The 19,594-nt window shown below is 38.5% G+C and overlaps 1 long non-coding RNA gene and 1 pseudogene across 2 annotated transcripts in view; both read right to left on the bottom strand.

The window, feature by feature from the left end:
• LOC148742395 (uncharacterized) overlaps positions 1–19,594 on the bottom strand; it is a 280,537-nt gene that overhangs the window by 70,000 nt on the left and 190,943 nt on the right. The gene's annotated exons all lie outside the window — the stretch shown is intronic.
• Positions 5,949–14,382, bottom strand: LOC148742402 (uncharacterized; annotated as a pseudogene).

Raw genomic sequence — 19,594 nt, 5'->3', positions numbered from 1 at the left:
ATTTCCCCCCAAGTACTTTCGAGTGTTTAGCTCGTTTAATCAAAAAAACATAAACATAGGATTATCAATATTAATTTTCTTCCCAGAATGCTTTGACAAACAAGATTGTCGAGGGAAACAACATGATGATTGCTATAATAGCTATGACAAGTTGATGGCTTGTCCCAGAACCTGTGGCGTATGTGGTGAGGATTTTATTGTTTCAATTTATAATAATTTGTTATGCACTGGGTTAGCAGCCTTAAGATTATTTTAAATTAGAAATCCCTGTTGACAGGCGAGGAGCCGACAAAATAAACTTTGTCAGTGGGACTGATGCAAAATTGTTCCACTCAAATACCGTTCAACGCGTTAGAAATAACATGTAAAGTATGCTTTCACGAGAGAAGAAAAAAATCTTTGTCATCTACAAGTGGTCTACCAGTGTACATTTTTGAACGTTTAACTGAGATTTGAAAGGTTAAGCAATTATAAGCAGAAAACTTCTACTTCTAAGAAAGTGAACAATTATGAGGAGGCCATGGAAGACCACGCAGGCAATCTTTTCCAATGATTATTTTTGGAAATAAATCGATGAAAATAAATCTACTTTGCCTTTTAGGAGAAGTAAAATCACGAACTGCATTTAACAAAAGGACTTTCTAATGCAGCGGAATTAAAAAACTATATGATCGAGTGTCACTAGCACTTCATTCCAGAACTTACCTAATTTCATTCAAATCTCGTTCGTCACAATCAAGCATTTCATCGAAGTGGATGCAAATTAGTTTTTTTCATATATGCTATGGGGAGATAGGTTAAAGGGTTGGTTATTTACTTATTCATTCATCTTTCATTTCTTATTTCATACATTTATTTTTTACTTTATACATTTATTTAATTTTGATTTTGATACTACAACTCCTACTCCTGATTTCTTAGTTTAAATTGTATTAGAAATAGGAAAGCACTGGCAAATATTAACTGGTTCCTCTGACGATTGAACACTCCTAAATATATGAACGATATTTTGAAAACAAACTCAGATATTCATAATAGGAACACTCGTTATAGCAAGTTAAATCTAAGGTGCCCGACATGTAAGAATTTAACTGAGGGCGGCCGAAGTTTTATCGTGCGTTCAATTAAGGAATGGAATTCCTCTCCTAAAGCACTTAGAGGATTTAAAGCATCATTAAAAAAGGACATCCTAAGTAAATAGGAAGTTGATTTAATGTTTTCCAAATCATGTGATTATAGACATCTATGTGTTTCAACACACTAGGCATTCACCATTCTAAGTTTTCTATATGACTTTTAGGTCTCTGCAACCTCCATCCATAGTAGCTTATAGATTGTATAATTAACAACTTATTCCACGAGCGTGCGTTGGATATGAGATGATAGATAGCCAACGAGGCGCGTAGCTGGCTATAGTCATCTTATATCTAACAAGCGCAAGAGGAATAATTGTTTTACTTTAAAAAAAAAAATGCCCCCAAGATATTAGACAAATCTTCTCGACTTTACTTTGTGAGAGGAAACCGGATTGAACAATGTACAGATATTAGGTTATGGTATATTGGCTCATATACCATATAATGGCTGAGCCAATAAAAAGTCTTAAATTGCATTATCTAATAATCCAGTTTTCAATAGGTAATGAGTATTAATTCTTAATTTTTATTTCAACTATTGTGATACCTTTTCATGTTTTACATTTTCACATTTTTAAATCGACCTACTTATACATTTTGGATTTACTTCTATATTTATCATATGATATATGTTTTTGTTTTGTTTTATTTTAGGGCCACCGGGTCATCAATTCATTAGTGCTGTCATGTGTCACCCACATTAAGTAAAGTTACTTACTTACCTTCTTACTTACTAAGTGAGTATCGCTACGAAACTATAACATCGTCACCCAGTAAAATGTCAAAGAGTAGTGGCAAGGATAAAAGTTGACAGAGAAAATGAGTTCCCACCCAACATCCGCATTGTTTGGCTTTTATTGACGTGCTTTCAGCCAATACATGTATTGAAAAATGACAACAACTGATTCCTGCTTATGGAAGCGCGTCCATTATTGATCAAGTTTGGGCACCACTGCTTTTAAACGCCTCTCCAAGCAACACAAATCTTTCAATGTGAGGACAGATAAAGCATATTTAACCTGTGGTTGCCAATAACCTTTCACTATAACCCTAACGCGAGTCGCGAAAAAGTAACACGTTAAAATGTTACAGACTGACACTCACGTGTTTATAAATCTCCCTCAAACGCGCGCACAAATCACACTTCACACAAGTCACACTCCACGCAAGTTAACTGTAACGGTCTTCCTAACTAGAGACATACTCCGTCTTTTCTGAGATGGCAGAAACCCTGACAGTACGAGTACGATTAACTTTGGATTACAAGTCAATTTGCAGTTAAAATAACTTATAACCTGGTTGAAGACTTTTTCTGTAGTAGCAACTGATGAGCTGTCACAAACGTCTAAGGTAAACCCGTAAAAGTATCGATCGAATGGAAACTCCGACTTACCCGCTGGTAGATCAACTGCTCATGTCTTAAGAAATATTGGTAAAATCCGTATCAGCCAGTCATATATTTGGGACGATTTGAAATCCGCTCTTTTATCGTCTAGTTTGATATTTTACGTCTGGTCTAAGGTGAAGGGCCACTTACTTCTTCATTATGACATTACAGCAGTTGAGAAATTTTTTTTTTTCAGGTTTAAAAATTTGAATAACAAAAACTTGTTATATTGGAATGTACAGGTTCTTGCCCGACGAGGACTGGGAAGGGGATAGAGGAATGGCACTTAAAGCTATTCTGAAAGAATCGTTGAGCTTGAGATTTCTCTGCAGTGTCCGTTCGATCTTGAGAAGCCGTCGTGTGACCCTTTCCACCTTTTCTATAAGAGGCTAAATACTTTCACTCTGATGATGATGTTAATCGAAAGGGTGAAAACTACAGTTTATCTCTACCAACCTCCCTTCAACAACAGCTAAGCATGAAAAGATAAATCTAAAATAATGTTCCTTTGTCCCACTTACACTCACTTCACCCTTATAGCTAGGCTAAGCCACTTAAATAGCTTGGCTGACTACAGGGCTTTTTTTTCTGTCTCGTTGATGAATTTTCAGATGCATTCGGGCCGTGTGAGGTGACTGGAGGTAGTTTAGGAAGTTCTGCGTCTGTACCAGGCCTTTGCACTGCCCTTGATGAAGTCCAGTGCTACTGGTAACCTGCAGCGATTCCCTGCTGAACCTGCAATGGACTACAGAGTATATGTCTCATGCAATCCGGAGGAAGTAGCTATTAGTGATATTTCCTATCCGCTGGTGTTACTTTCTGTTATAAGCCTAAGATACGATTCTGCAATATTGGTGGCTCAGCCTAATAGCAAGAGTGAAAAATTTTTATAAAGGAGACAATAGGACAGTTTCCTAGAGAGCCTTGCATTCTGTGTGCCAAGCGCAAAGTATTTTATGTCATATTACTAAAATGTGCACCACAGTTACTTATCACCAACCTATGCGTGAGCGCATCTGTATTCTGTGTAAGATTTCTGTCGCCTCGCTTGGCAAGTCCCGTTTAATAAACTTCGTTTCCATCACTTGAATAAACTTCACTTTAATAAACCTCGTTTCCATCTTCATCATCATGAACATTATTATTGTAACTACCGTTTCATTAAGCGCGTCAAAGAATTTTCTTTTTTAATATGGTATTAACCGAGTGTCCTGTGAGTAATGTTCCGCACTCAGAAAAGGTGAGCATAAATTTCAAGCAAAGTGCTTCTTTTAGAGTTTCAAAGACAGTCAAATCAAGAGACGATCTTTAAATATTTCTAGTTATAATACATATCTTGATTTTGAAAGAAATCTTACAAACTGAGACTATACTAGCTTGGTCCGCTTAAGGAGCGATGCACAACTGAATAAATGTCCACAGCTTCTGCTCGAGTTCCCATGATCTTAAATGTCATTGTCAGAGAAAACCGGGCCGGAGCAAAACTTCGAGGTCGGCGTTTGACCTACACCTTTTTACCATAGAAAAGCTACCTGAAAAGATTATCAAGGGTGTTATTTTCAGAAGTTGGTGGGTTTTTTATTTCAAGACAAAATCTTTCCTGTAATCAGGGCTCTCCACGGACATAAAATGGCGTGATTTTCAGCCAACTTTCGTCGACCCCATATGAAAGAATGTTTAGTGAGAAAAACTTGCCATAGCTTTTTTTTCACACCTTCAACCCACAATGAACTGATTGAAGTCTAACAATCTTTCTTTTGCTAACCGCTATGTTTTCAATGTCGCACTTAATATGAGGACTGGATTGATAACGAATGTGAGCCAAATTTTTGTTCTTTTCGCAGTGCTGCTTGTGAAACGTGCGTAGTTTACTTTTAAAAGAAAATTATTGTATCAATAGCCTGTTGTGCCTTTATTAAAATACAGCAAACTTAGATCGCTAAGACCGACGTCGAAAGTTACATGAAAATGCCATTCAGCAAAACTTTTTCCGGCCGCCAAATTTTGAGAGAAGAAATAATACAAATTTTTTTTTTACTGGACGATAAATCGAAAATTTACTGGACAGTGCTCAGCAGGGTAATCAGGTAGTTTAATTACCGGTGGACGGTATTCACTTCTAAATATCGACATAAGTAAGCGTTTAAACACTTGAAACATGACACACCCCTTAGACAAAACTGATTTTTTCCCCCGCTAAAAATAAGTTATGTGGCACGCGGCAGTGAATCTCCGCAGAGTTCGACCGTCACAGGCATAAGAAAAACCATTCAAAGCTAATAGTATGAAGGTGATCTGAAAAACTGTGTCAATTCAGTAAGGTAAAAATATAAATATACCAGACTAGCCGTCTTGTTTACATCTGTACTGGTGCCAACTGTTATGAACTATTTTTAATCCGTGATTTTTTTCACTTGCTTTTGCCTCATAATAAATGTAATACCCAAATGTAAGTCTTCAAGCTCTATCAATCACAGAGTTTTTACACTTAAAATTAACTATTGTTATATTTTGTTTTTGTTCTTTTTTTCGAGGAAGAAAATCAGTCAGTTTCGATTGTTAAAGCGTAACAAAGATTTCACTACGGACCAGCCTGGCAGTAAAAGTGACATTGTCGTTAATAACAGATGAAATATAAAGAAAACTTCCTATTCCTGAAAGTGAGTTCACCCAATATCTTTAGTTAAACTTTCCAAGGCCACGTGCTTTATAAAAGGGTTTTCCCATATTTCGTTCTCAACGGCACCTCTAATAAGTCCTTTATACTTGCTAATCGGGACTCTGTAAAACGAGGACCGGATAGATGCGGATGGCGGATGGAAAAATGCGGATGAAAAATTGCGGATGGAAAAATGCGGATAGGAAAAAAATTAGAAAGTTCTGGTTCAGAAAGCGGGGAGTTGCCTGTTTTTGAGATCACATGGTGAGTTACTGTTACACTAATGGTTTTGTCATTTTCAATTTGGCTGGTGCTTTCTAACTTCCTGAGCAAACTGTATCATTTTAAATCTGCGATTTTTTTTTTCCGATTTGCCATTCGTTTTATTCTTACTATTTTGGTTTACCCGCAATTTTTTTCCATCCATCGTCTACAATCCGAAGAATTCTTGGAAGGACCACTCGGACAATCAGCGGCGAGGGAAAGCCGGACCTTTTTGTAGATCAGGATCAACGATATAACGTAATATTTGAAATTGAAAGCAAGGCTGATCGGACAGCTATGGATTTTTAATAATATATAATATTAGCCCAATATTTCGACTAGACAAAACTAGTCTTCAAACGAAAACTAAGTGAGAATGGAAAAGACGGTAACATTATAAAAATAATACAAAACTTAGAAATAAAATATGATAGGTGGAGGAATACCATAGAAAAAGAAAAAACAAGTATGAAGAGGTATCATAAAAATACACGTCATAAGATTAAATCTCATCGCCTCGGTTCATTCCATAGGGTCTATCTCTGTCTGAATTAATGAATTGTAATGGGATGAGTTCTATGTCTTTTGTGGAATGATCTGGAAGGAAAAAGTGAGAAAAGTTGGAAAAGTTTATAATCGAACCGGCCTCGCTATTTCGAAGCCCCAAGGGAAATAGAAAAAAGTTCGAGATAGCGGGCTTTCGAAATAACACCGGAGAAGCGTAAAGGAAGGGTAAATCCTAGGGAAGTCGATTTTTGTTCGAAATAGCGGGACTAAGGACTTGAATTTAACCGAGTTCGACATAGCGGGGTTCGACTGTAATGAAATATTTAATGTTGTTGTCGTTGTTGTTGTTGTTGTTGTTTTTTCCAACCGATTTTTTTTTCTATCCGCATTTTTCCATCTGCAATTTTTCATCTGCATTTTTCTATCCGCATCCGCCATCCGCAACTATCCGGTCCGCGCTTTGCAGAGTCCCCTAGCTAATCAGACACCGTTAATAACAAATGGAATCGGCATTTTTTTCTGATTAGAAGCAAACTGCATGCAAACAAAATAAAACAAGACTTAAAATGCTTTCTACTGTCTGGTTGATATCACATTTTAACTTTGAAAATACGAAAGTAAATTGTAAGTAAGGTAAAACTCTATGGTTCTTCTGATTGTAAACAAAGTATTTACTGCTTAGGGCTATTTCGAAAGACACCACAGGTCTCCATTGCAGGCTGCGCCATAATCCGTAATATTTAATTATATATTGCAAAAACTCAAGAGAGTGCTTCATAGAATTAACGATGGCATTCGCGTTAACGCTTATTTTCCGCACGCGTGAAACAGGTGCAACATTGATTTAGCGTACAAACTTAAGGATTCGATGAATGATTTCTTTCTCGCTAGTGAACCCGAGACCTCTAATTCAATACTTTCGCACATTTCTCTCAGCTCAGCTACTTTCATTATTTTGAGTTTCTCCGCTTTCCAAAGTTCGCACAAGCTCCTATTTCGGACAACAATAGGATACTGAGGTGCAGTCACTTGAAGGTTCACTGCTATACGTAGATTCTCAAGCGAAATTTCATTTTCTACCGCTTCTAAATCATGATCCTCCTCCGTAAATTCCTGGCTCGTAGGATTTTCACTCTGTCTTTTTCCATTTGTGTCTATCGCTGGGCTGCTGATAGCCGTGAGAAAAAATTATTTATCTGCTGTGCTGTTCTCCATTGCTGTGGGGTGAACAGCAAATGTACAGCACCGTCCTTTACAATTTTCATTTCTCGAGCGACCTGAACCGGATCTGCCTTTTGGCCAGTTCTACAGCCTGTGTCAAACTTCTGAACCAAATACGCTTTTACATGAGCCTCCATTCACGAGGGCTTCTTTGCCGTTTTAAGTCCCCATCCCATTGGATGTTGATCTTTTTTGCTCGAAGAGGATATGAAAAGTCTATTTCTTCTCCGGAGTAAGTTCCAGTTTCATGAAAGCCGGCTACATTAATGCCAGTAAGCCTCTCGGCCCACTTTTTACTGATACTATCATACAGGGACTCCGATTCCAACTCTCTTACGTGTTTTCCTGAATCCATGTGTTGTTCAACCTCTTCGAGTGTTTTAAAACTGAGAACACATCCAGTTTCCGTGCTCGGGAAAATTTCAGTGAGAGGCCGAGTGTTTTCTGCAATATTACCTCGTTCTTTCGTTCTGTCACGAAAAGGCTGATATTCTCTCATTCCAGTGGCCCCTTGCCTTTCGATAATTACTTTGTCATGTGGAATGAAACAACCTGGACCAACATTGTAAGCTTTCCAAGCACGGACTCCCCTTTCCTCAAATATGAAGTTGTTCAGAAGGCTGATTCTAGGCATTTTGTTTTCCACGCCGACCTACTTAGTGGTATCAACTTGTACAACAGCTACTCTACAGCCCTCGAGGCCACCGCGGGATTCTAAAGCCTCTTTCCTATTTTCTGCAGTTATCACGTCATGCTTCTCATTCACCCATCTCTTGATGTGAGCTTTCATGGGGGCAATTTTCCGGTCGCAAATATCTTTTTCCGGCCTCGGGGTCGGACAAGTCGTAGCGTAATGGTATTACACCAGATCTTGTCCCGATGTACGGAGGGCTGAGGATCAAGGGCCCACTGTGATAACAACCAGCGTTGTCTGATCGTAAAAAAGCTTTGTTCATTGAAGGATACTCAATCATCATGTTGTTGAGTAGATGCTCAATGACTGACATAACCGTGAAGCTGTTTTGCTTGCAAGTGAAGAAGAGATGCACAAAGCATTCAACTTGACATTTGCCCTGCTCTACCCCATTTTCCAAAGAACTCAGACATCTGCTCTCTGTAGTGCTGCGGCAGATATTTCATCGCCCAGTACATGATAATCAAGCATGTTTCTTCGTAAAGCTGAGTAGGAGAATTCTGTTTTGCTTCTTCCTGATTAACAGAACGAAGTAAATGTGCTCTCCAGGCTTGGAATGCTCGAGAGTTCTCCTTATTCTCGAAGTTTATTCTTGCTCTCGTTTCGTCGCTGATGACTAACTCATAGATCTTTTTTAGTGTGTCGCGGAAATTCGAATCAAGGGAGTCACATCTATCACAGTGAAAGTCATGGCAGTGTGGACATTCTTCATAGAAGTCAGGATTCTCCGGGTCGCTTAAGGCATGAACGGTACAATGGTCGCTGTTGTTTTCGTTTCTACCTACGTGCGTTGAATTTTATAGTCCGTCTTCAAATATCTTTTTGCCTCTTTCAAGTCTCGTCGCATTTTTTCAGCCCAATGCTCCTCTGCCCCGTTTTCCACTTAAGTGTCGACGATTGCGCGCAGGTTGTCAAATGCTTCAGTCCCTTCCGCTCTAATGTTATGAAGCCCATGAAGGGACCTCTGCATCGACGCTGAGCAAATGTCGAGCATTCTAAACAGAGAACGTGTGCTTGCCGGCTCAAGCTGCTGCTCTCTGCAGTAGCTTGTGTACTGTTCGATAATTCTGGAGGGAATCAAGGTCCGCACAACAGCCGGAATTGTAATGCGTTCGCCAGAGTCAAGCTTGAGAGTTTTTGTTCCAAATGCAACATCTTGATGCAGCTGTGGTTGTGAAATATAGCTAATGAAATGATCAACTTTCCCCGACCACTTCTTTTTCAGGAGATTGTTTGTTCGGGAAGAACTTGTCCTTTTCCTGCGTCAGTGGCATGCTGACGAGCCTGGTCAATTCTCCACTTAGTTAAACCAGGGATTAACGTTTGCAATTCTCTGCGGCTAAAGTCATTTGCGAAAAGAGATAGGATCTGGCGTTTAGTTTGCCACGACTTCTGTTGATAATGAGCTTTGATCAAGACATCAATGAGCCCAGTGTTTGTGTCGAAATGCTTTCTTTTGGATGAGCTACTCTAGTCCCTCTCGATTATGCCTATATCATTTTGGATACATTTCCAATGGTCTTTTTCTTGCCCAGGACTAATGCCTGACAGCGCAACTGCAACAGCTTCCCTGGCCTTGCGAATATAGTCCTTTTGCTGGGTAGGTGAGATATTGTCCCATGAGGCATTTAAAGTAGAAAGGATGGGACTAAAGCGTCCACTTATCAGGTTTCCCAGGGTATCGTTCAGTGCCTGTCGTCTCTGATTTTGGATTTCCTTCTCGTCGCACCAAATGCTTACTTCTTCCTCAGGACCGCTGATTTGAAAGGCCTGAGACAATAGAGTCTCGACTGCGTCTTCGCTAAGTGGCTGATCATCTTCAATCACGGTAACTTCACATTCCACTGAGTTCTACCTCCTCATTTTTTCCTGGAGTTGTCACAAAGCTTTGCCCTGAAGAGGACTGTACACCAGCTTCCTGTAAAAAAAAAAAATAGATAGATAATAAATAACGATTACTTGCCACGCATAACTCCAATAGTTGAATTCATTGACACAGACTGGCAATCTCCGCCCTTATTATACTGCGTTTATATGTAGTTACATTGAAAGCACTTCTTCTCTATTCTGAAGTTTCATTATTGGTCAGTTCTCAGATCACAGCAAACTAGTTGATGACATCTAACTAGGCAGTGGATTAATGAATCCTAACGTCAGTAGCCTGGGACCAGCCTCCGCAGTGGGGGGAAAAACCAAATGTCAGGTCAGCAAGGGCGAAAATAAATAAAGGGCAAAATAAAGCGGTAGTCTGGGAGGGGAAAGGGTGGCGCTCTGTTTCCTCTCGTTTTTTGTCTTTTTTTCCCGCTGTGGAGCTTAGTCCCAGATTATAACGCTATTTATTTTGCACATTTTAACTAATGTAGACGAACCCATGTTTTATATAAATTAGCCCCTACTACATAAACGCCTTTTAAATAGGCTAACTCCGAGTTCCAAAAAACCCTCACTTTCAAAATGAGGCCAAGTGCACAACCTTTCTTGTGAAAATGAGTTTCATTTGCATGAGCATGAGAATGAAAAATCATTTCCATGTTAAAGGCTTATCACTTAACCTCGTTTGATGCAGAGGCCCTAGTGAACTCGGAAATGGTCTATTATTCCTCAGAAGATAAATAATGTAAACAATAGCATAAAATATGCAGCCCATCATAGAAGAAAATATTGCAGTTGCCTCAGTTGGTAAGACCATTGCCTCTTCAAGATGGGGTCATCGTGAGGTCGAATCCCGTCCTGTCAAATTTTTGACGTGGATTTCTCGTCAAAACAAACGTTATACAAACATGGACTCGGCTATCCCCCTTGGGTTAAAATTTTGGGAGTCAGACCGGTCTTCGAGGACTGCATGGGTCCAAATCCCTTTGTTCAGGTGTCTTTATCATTGCAAAATGACATTGTTTTCCCAATTTTAATTTCATCGACAGTTCCAACTATCTAATGTAAACTTCTAGTAAACTCAAGTAATCAGTAAGTCAACCCTCGATTTCGTTCAGGACTGGACTTTATACAATGCTTTTTTAAAAGCTGACCTGTTCCATGCTTTTATCCAAATGCACATCAAAATCAATCACTTCAGTCTCACTTCTCTCGCGCTTTTTATAGTGTTCCAGCCTACAACTGGTGCAGATTGCTATCAAGAGTAATCAAAACCAGAAAACAGTCAGAACTGAAGCCTGCTCATTTTAAAGTGCCACACCCATACCTCTCCCTCCCAGACACTTTAGTAGAAATGAACAATGCAAGAAGATCACAATTCTTTTTGCTACACCAACAGTACTTTTTGTTTTAATTTTTATATTAACAGAATGCATGTTTACTGAAAAGTTTGTGTTGAGAGTTTAACATATAACTGCTAATCCTCTGACCAGTCCAATTTTTATATGAGGCATAATTCGCAGACTCCATATGGCACGCGCGCAATGCAAACAGCAACTTTAAAATAACTTTTAGATAAGATTGACTTTTGATAAGCGTGAACGTTATCAACTTCGCTTTATTATATCGGCGTCTTTTATTCTATTGGCATATACGTTTTGTAACTCGTGTACTATTTGTGAATCACCTCCACATGGTTTTGTGCTGTTTACTTTGGCTCAATATTACATGCCTTTAAAAACTAAATTACTTGCACACGAAAGAACAATGCAATGAACCGCACGTATCAGACGTCCCATAACCTAAACAACAAGTGAGTACGTGAGAATTAACTAAATGTATAAAGAGAAGTCTTCACTCACCTGCTCCGATAAGAACAATCTCCTTGAGCTCAACAAATATTTCTGCTGATATTTTTGCATTAACACGCCTGGGGAGACTAAGTCGCTTTTTCAACCCCTGATGAGCCGGATAAGAACAAATGTAATTCTTACGGCCAGGCCAGTCGGTAGTTAAGTGTTTTCTATGTTTGGGAAAGATGGTTAAAGCGTCTTTATCATCCTCTCTTAACTTACCAATACTTCCCGCCCGGCTTAGTATCAGTTCCGATTCGCTGAACAAACAAACAAAGAAACAAACATTTTATTTACCGATGGTAGAGTTCATTATTACCGGTTACCCGGTAGTTTACATAATGGCCCCCAACAAATTCTACTTAATATAAAAATACCTAATAACAAATTCATAATACTAAAAATTGTACTTAAAACGTTCTACTGATCTTAAAATGCTCTATCGAAGTATTTTCTTTAATAAAATTTTTCAGTAACGTTATCTTAAAATTTGAGTGGGAAGTTATGTTTCTAAAAGAGTTTCCTATTTTATTCCATAGCCTACATGCATATGCACTTTAGTGGAAAGTTCTAAGCCCTGAGTTTCTTTTACAAGATGGTGTTAGAACATCATTGAAGATAGCAGATCTTGTACAATAACCATGTGTATATCTGACATATTTAAAATATGAACTAAAATATTCAGGACAATGACCTTGGCTAACTTTATGTAGCATACAAAGTTTTCTAACGCGTACAATGTCATCAATAGGTAACTAGCCTAATTTATTAAAAAGTTCAACGGAACTATCGTTGATGGTGGCGTCCAAAATTAATCTCCCGCATCGTTTTTGTACTTGTAATATGTACTGACTTCTGCGTCTCCTCGACCACGCTTTGCGCTAATTCCAAGACTTATGAGGAGCGAGGTAAGTAAGTAAGATATATTCATTGTGTCTGAATTATCATTACGGGTTTATTACGAATCAACTTAACGGCCTGCTCCCAGTTGGCTTGTTAGCTTAATTGGTAGAGCGCTGCACTAGTATCGCAGAGGTCAGTGGTTCGAATCCCGTACAGGCCTGATTCTTTTCAGGTCTGATTTTCGCTATTGCATAAATAGCGCTCTCTACTGTGAGGATCGTGCATCATACGTAAGTAAGTAAGTAAGTAAGTAAGTAAGTGAGTTTATTTATTCACGTTGAACACAAAAGAGCTTACGACAAAGCTCGTAAGAACGTGCACGTGCTAAATACTTAGTAAATAAACCCCTTCGGGCGGCTGGTATGTCGGCTGATAATGTCCGCGGTTGGGAGATTGTCCGAGATATTAAATTTTGAGGGCAATCTCTCAGCCAAGGACATTATCAACCGACATACCAGCAAGCCAGAACGGGGTTTATTTATTTTATAACCCTCCCATTCATTTTCACATCGCAATTAAACTGCGCGTAAACACAATAAAAAAGCCAGTGGTGATCTGATGGCGAATGCGCGTGATTGACGCAAGCAAGCAAAAAAAGACATTTTTGTTTCCTTCCATGTTTTAGGAGAACGGAAAAGTTGAAACTCTTGTGTTGAATATGTTTCTTTCTCACGGAGAAAATCGGAGGACAAATATCGACGCGGACGGGGGTTATTGCGTGATAACTGTCCTGTGTTTATGCACCACCTGACGTAAAGTAACCAATGAAATCGCGCCAAAATTAATGGGTGGGTTATAATAAAAAATATGTTATAACATATAATAAAAAGTATGAAAATCGTAATCTTTACAATTTATGATTTATGACCCGTCCCTTCCATCCCGAAAATGTGCAGTAACAAATCCCCAACTACTATAACTACTGTAATGTACAATTTATCATCAATTAACCGTCCCTACTAACCCGATTTATATATGAAATATGTAATACTAATGAAATCCCCAACTACTATAACTATAATGTACAATTAAATATCGGTACCTCTATTATCAAAAATGCCTCTGAAAAAAGCAATTCTAAGTCAAACTTCCTCAAAGCTGTTTCAAAAGCCTTGATGTTTTCACTTTTCCTAACTTCCTTAGGTAACTTATTTCATAGCTTACTGGCAATGAAGGAGAAAGATTTATGCAGCCACTTAGGATTAAAATGAGGTTGAGCCAGATTACTGCATTGACCTCTGAGATTATAGCCTACATGTCTTAAATTTAAAAAGTCAGTAATATAACTAGGACCAATAGAATTAAGGCATTTAAATATCAAGATCAATGTCTGATAAAATACCTACGCCGTCTTAAAATACTCGATTTAACTAATTCTAAAATTTATTTTTAACTTTAAATAACGTTCTCAAAATGAAATCATTAGCGTCTTCAAGTCTATTGGCCTGCAGTTTGCCAAGACCAATAATAATATGCCACAATATTCTAAATGTGGGACAATGAATGCTTTATATAATAATATCATAGTGTTCGCTGATATGAATCGGGAAATTATTTTTAAGGCAGCAGTCTTTGAATAAACTTTCTTAAGCTGTTCAGTGATATGCTCCTTAAAGGTAAGCCTTTTATATATCCAAGGTGACGCCCAAGATTTTCAAAGTGGGTTTAACATCTACTTTGACGCCATTAATTTGGATCTCATATTCATATGTCGAAGAACCAAGAATCAAGGCCTGAGTCTTTGTATAGTTAATAGAGAGATAATTTTGTTTAAACCATGTAATAAGGGTTAACAAGTCTTGGTTAACCATAAACTGTAATGCTATCGAAGAAGCATCAGATGAATTATAGCGGGTGGTATCATCAGCATATAATCTCAGTGCCATATTAGATGTACAATAATCAATATCATTTATGAAGATAGTGAACAAAAGTGGACCAAGTAAAGACCCCTGTGGAACGCCCGCTTTAGCTATTCTCCAGTCAGAACATATGCCTTCAATCTTTACTCTTTCTCGACGATCTTTTAGGTATTCACCCAGCAATTTTGTAGCTGCTTCAGAAAAACCGTAAGCTCGTATTTTAGCCAACAGCAAATCATGGTTTGCGCTTTCGAACGCTTTGCTGAGATCTACTGATACAGTTGCGACGGTTTCTCCTTTGTTCAAACTTTCACGCCAATCCTCAGTCATCAAAATTGATGTTGCAAAGTACGAAAACAGGCTTCAGACACATAAATATAACTGAAAAGACGTTATTGAGTAATTTCCTAGCGATGTATGGCTGAGTTTGTAATACTTCGAGACCAGTATGTCATGATGATTTCACCATAAACCGTTACTGGAATGTTTTATAACATATTTCGTGGTTATTGGAAAAAACAACTTAAATTTCCCTCGTACCACATTATCTTAATCCATTTATGATATATAAAAAAAAAAAAAAAAAAAAAAAAACGGTTAAAACCCGTTGATATTTTACCGCGGCTGCACCAGCGCTATGAAATGAATTACCATCCGTTGTGCAAATAATGTACAATCTTTCAAAAGAGTTCTTAAAACTCACCCATTCCAAAAGGCTTATAGCTTAATCCAATAGTTCTATCTAGTTCTGAGCTTACCTAGTTTTATGAGTTATATTTTAAATTTAATTATTATAAAATAACTGCTGATTGTAAAGCGCAATTATAATATCACTGCTGATTGCAAGATTGCAAAGCACGAGAGAACATATCCCTATGATTCCCGCGCCATAGAAGTTTTAATTTATTGTTATTATCATTATCTACCTACAAAATGTTTTTTTTTTTTTTTGTCAAAGCAACCTTTCGCCAAATCTCTCCTTTTAGCAACTTACAATGTTTGCCCCGTGGCGATCCCAGAAATCTTCCCGCAAACTGAAGGATCCGTTCATTGATATAATCGGTTTGTCGCCATACTTCATATATTTCAAAGGAAGTATTTTGAATGTCTAAAATAATCGCAAAAATATCGTGTGGTTAATGCTTAACAGAAAGAAAAAAATCAAAGGGTTAGTCCATGTTAGGATTTTCCATCTGAGTAGTTAAGAAGCATCATGATGCCATTTTCGATAAATTTCTAACGGACAACTTATATTTGGTTCTGTCACGCTTTGTCCTCGATACATTTTCTATTGCAAACCTTTCAGGGTAGAGTAGGTGGCGATTATAACTGAGCTTTTGATCTGGAAGGACTTAAACAAATAAATTTTGAAAGAGTGCACCTGTAGTTTGATGATGAGTTGAAAAAAGCGTGCAAGATGATTTGTCAAGGACAATGGTTAAGGATTTACGCAAAGTTTTTCTTCAACAACTTTCCTATGAAGTGTCTTTAATAAGCTCCTTTTACTGGAAAAATGTGTGGAGCGGTAACTTTCCACTGAAACTTTCTGGTGAAAAAGTGTTGCTGTAAATATATACGGCCCATGCTTTTTTTCTTGTAAGTGTTTTCTCTTCCTCTTGAATGTCTACACGTGTCAATTTTTTTAGCGCTTTGTTTAGCCAGAGACTGGAAACATTTTTAACACGCACTTGTTTGCAAGTGTTTTATTGCTGACTTCTCCACGCTCACTGAGTCCTAAAAGGCTTAGAGAAAAATGCGCTCGTAAGAAAGTAATTCCCTTGCCATGAACTAAATCGAATATCATAAAAAATATATGCCTGCCTAAATGAAGCAAAGAGAAACTGCTCACAGCAAGGCAGTCGAAGCCGAGCAATTGAAAGCTATCGCCTTAGTATAAACTGAGTTTGCAGTTGGGGAGCAAAGATACCGATCACAGACACTTTCTAACAAGCACCACAGGAAACAGGGCAATCCATGAACTAGCTTTAAGGTTGGTATGACTTTCATATTTAGCTTCCCGCTCCCGACATTAACGATGGTCTTTATTCTGACAGAAATACTCTACGAAATGAATATAGATATATTATTAAATAGGTAATAAAAGGCAGCAGAAAATAATGTCGGTCATCATCCACTTTAAAATTGCTAAGATTCTCCTTCCTTGGAATTTAACCAAAAGAAAAGAGAGACAGACAGGTAAAGAGATGAACTTTTAGTTGATAAGCTACTGAGTAATAGAGCTATAATTCCAGTGAATTGAATTTTCTTCCATATTTGATTTTGACGGACCGAGTAGTGAAATTAACTAATAATGATAATGATGATGATGACATAAAAGAGAATATCTGCTGAGAGTTGAATTTTTCTTGCAAAGTGATGATGATGACGTTTAGGTACATGAATTGAGCGTCATTCACTCTGTCACAGGTCACGGATAGACTTGTGAGTCAAGGCCTGCTTACACGGAGGTGGAGAACCCCAGGTCGGTGAGGTAACCCGCCTAGCCGTGGTCGAAAAATAAAACGCGTTTGCATGCAATCTTACGACCCCGGGATGCTTGGGTGAAGTTTTTGGAGGTCGTTGTTGCGCTTTTAGTTAGGGAGTTTAAGCATGAGTGTCCCAAGCTCACGTCTCCAAGCTTAAGCAACTCAAGCGCGCTTGCATAGACCGTAAGTCTCTAATTCTATTTTATTGTGCGTGCATACGTTCCGTTCTGGAATATGCATGTCAGGCCTTCCGTACTAGTTTGCCAGCCTATTTGTCGGACCAAATAGAGAAAGAGTTCAGAAAAGAGTCTTAAGGATCCTATTCCCAGGGGTTTCGTATAGCAAGGCCCTGGAAGATGCGGGTTAAAAAACACTCTTCCATAGACCTGAGGAATTATGTAGCAGTCTGTTTAAACAAATAGTAGAGAGTGACCAGCATAAACTAGCTGGCCTGTTGCCCGCGCGCAATGACAGTGAGAGATATAGTTTTAGGACTAGGCGTATGTTTTCAATCCCGAATGTGAAAACAAAGAGGTTTAGAAATACTTTCATAATGCACTTTGCAATTAAACAACAATTGTAAATAGAAAATTAATACTAGTATAGTTAGGAATTTTTTTAGTTTGAGTTTTTAAACATGTTGCATATAACACAAGTAATTCAGCTTATAGCTGCAAGTTGTGTTTTTCTTTTTTTTTTTTTTAACAAACGATTTAAAAAACGATTTACACGTCTCGAGAGAGACAGAAAATTTATTCCCGGACACGTTTGTGTTTATTCATAAAAGCGTCACGCGTTGTGTTAGGCGTGTTAGGTTACGCAAGGAGCCGTTGACAATTTGAAACCGTTGATACGTTATATGGAAAAGTATGGGAAACGAAACATGGTCGATTTAGAACGCTAAATATTCCGAAATGGGAATATTTTACACTCCTTGTATGTCCATTGCAGTTTCTGGTGATCTCTGCTGTTTTGGACTCGCATTGCCTTCACTGTTATTCTATCATACACTGACGTAATTTATTTTTCCCTGAGATTTTCGTCAATAACTCGATAACATACGAATGCGCACAGTCTTGAGTTCAAGGTAAACATTAGAGGTTTCATTGGTAAGAGGACGTAAAAGTTGGTGTTTTTTAACGTTTTAGTTCTGTATGGGACAGCTAGGAAATATACAAACTTTTAAACACGCTTGTTTCGTTTTTGAGCTTTTTTCCAGGTCAGGCGGGCTACCCCACTGTTTAGTTACGAAGGAATCGTTTCAATATCTGCCATCAAGTGTTACATCAACTGACCCGTTACTAGAAAAGTCCGCCCCTTAAGTTTAAGCACTAACACGAGGCTACTGCTAAAACATTGCCTATTGTTACACCCACCTTGAGACGTTTATATGGTGGATTGTCACCCTAGCTGACAGGGTTACCCTACCTGGCAGACCAGGCTACCCGCTTAGGCGGGTAATCCCACTTAGGCGGGTAATCCCACTTAGGCGGGTCACCCCACTTAGGCAGGTTACCTCACGTACCTGGGGACCCCACCTCCATGTGAACAGGCCCTTATTCACTTTCTCACTAACAGTTTCTAACTGAAAGTTACTAAAGGTTTCTCACTGAGAGAATATGGTTTATAACCTTTTAGTTCTCGCTGCCTTCAAACGAACGTGGTGAATTATCGCACAAGTTTAAAGATAACTAATTTTAAACAAAATAAGCTCACAGGAAAGGAGAAATGGAAATTGCATTAATTCTAATGCTTCTGTTGTGTTTGTCCTTGTATTCGTTTATCAGCGAACGAACGAGAGTATGCAATGATTAACGAAGGTTCTGCCAACATGAAAAGCACTTGATACTCAAAATTAAGACACGAATGGTGTCTTGTGATGAGTTTCAAGTTATCTTGAGTTAGTTGCTCTTTGATCTTTTTCTTTTACCTTGGGTGTGAGACAAAATAAAAATAGTATAGTGATACAAGCTTGGGATTTTCATGAAACGTGATCTATTGTAGACTTGAAAAACAGAGGACTATTCAGCATACGCGTTGTGCAGAGAGCGTCTGTGCAAAATTTCGTTTGTGTCTTTGTGTAAATGCGCGTGCGTATGTTTCTACTTACATGTACCGCCAAGTGCTATACATGTCCATTAGCACCAAAGAGTACTCCAAATTTGACAGACGTAGCATCACCTAGATAGTTATAGACTAAAATAAGCAGTCTATTCTCATTCGCGTAAGATCTGCAGTATGTGGAATTAGCAAATCGGCTAACTGCACGCTCTCATAGCCGAAATGTTAATGACCATAGAGGTCCCAAGGGAAATTCTCAAAACCTTTTATGCGCCGTTGCATGTAAAATCTCTCTTCTCGCAAGTTTACTGACGCCACGGTCACAAGAACCTACTGATTCGCTGAAATTTGGGAGAAAGCAGAGCTTTCTTTGCTGTTGCTAGCGTCTTCGATAAGAACTCCTAATTAAAAAGTCGACACAAGGGGCGTTGGTCCCGCGATATTCTCTGGTACCTCATAAGTTGGAAACTATGCTTTATTTTTCAGGGTGACCTTACTCAATTTAGACTAGGTTTACACTAGAGGAGAGTTTTCCGGATTCGTAAATGTTTCCGGATTCATCAATTTTGGAGTATTCGGACTCGTAGGCGTTTACACTGAAAGGATATTCGGATTCCTGACCGTTTACACACAACATAGTTAGTAGTCCCCTCTACTAACTATGCACACAACGACAACTCCGGGAACAT

The sequence above is a fragment of the Stylophora pistillata genome, chromosome 1 (assembly GCF_964205215.1).
Source record: "Stylophora pistillata chromosome 1, jaStyPist1.2, whole genome shotgun sequence".
In the NCBI taxonomy this organism is placed as follows: domain Eukaryota; kingdom Metazoa; phylum Cnidaria; class Anthozoa; order Scleractinia; family Pocilloporidae; genus Stylophora; species Stylophora pistillata.
Note: the sequence above shows the minus strand (reverse complement) of the source record. Positions and strands in the feature narration are given on the sequence as shown.